A 990-nucleotide genomic window follows, 5' to 3' on the forward strand; every position below is an offset into this window, starting at 1 on the left:
AAATTTTGGACAACCCTGACCATCCTTTCCATAAGAAAGGAAGGCAGAGGCTTCTTCAGATTCACTGTAATACAGACTGCTGCACAAGATCCTTCTTGCCAACTGCTATCATTATCTTCAATAACTCTTTGAAGAATCTAAAGTTTCCTCTGGGAAATTAAATGTTCTGTGAAACAGGCTAGCTTCACAGAATAAATCGCCATAATAACTTATGTTTTACCGCCTTTGTGAAACCAAATTGAGACTAAATTAAGCCAGTAAATCCCAGCTTAATCCACCATTATGTGAAACAGCCCTCTGTTCCCTACTGGTATTTTTTGTTTGTTTTCAAAGGTCACATCATTTATAATAGACGAGAATAGAATAGAATGATGTTCTTCCTTTTTCACTGATTTGTTTTTATTTTTACTGTAATCCATTAAAGTTGTAAACCAACATCTGTCCAGACTGATGTTTGTCATTGATCAATTGTTGCTTATATTATTAACATAGCCGTATCAACTGGGTTCATCATGAAATAACATTTATTTATTCTGATTAGAAAACATATCAGTTTCTCATCATTCTGGTTTCACTAGTAAATCAGATGTTTGCATTGTTTTTCAGGCTCTGTCTGTTTTGAACTCCTCCAACATCAAAGTGCATCGTTCCTCCCCCAAATCTATACAATCACAAAGATGAAACCAGCTTTACCAGCTCTAACATACACCCGGACCTGGTAAACAACACAAAAATATCACAACATTATAAAGGCAAGTGATTACTTGCTCATTGTCAGTTTGCTCTCTACTGATATTTTTAAAAAAAAATTCCCTTCTCACCCTCCGCAGGTGGTCTCTCTTTCATCCTCTGAGCTTGGGTCCTCTACCAGAGGCCTGGCAGCTTGAGGGTTCTGCGCAGTATCTTGGCTGCCTTATGAGAGCAAAGAGAAAGCGTTAAAATAAATCTGTGGATTTCTCTCTGCAGCTGGAGCTCAAGCTGGGGTGACGA

The sequence above is a fragment of the Poecilia formosa genome, unplaced genomic scaffold, assembly GCF_000485575.1.
Source record: "Poecilia formosa unplaced genomic scaffold, Poecilia_formosa-5.1.2 Scaffold1525, whole genome shotgun sequence".
NCBI lineage: Eukaryota > Metazoa > Chordata > Actinopteri > Cyprinodontiformes > Poeciliidae > Poecilia > Poecilia formosa.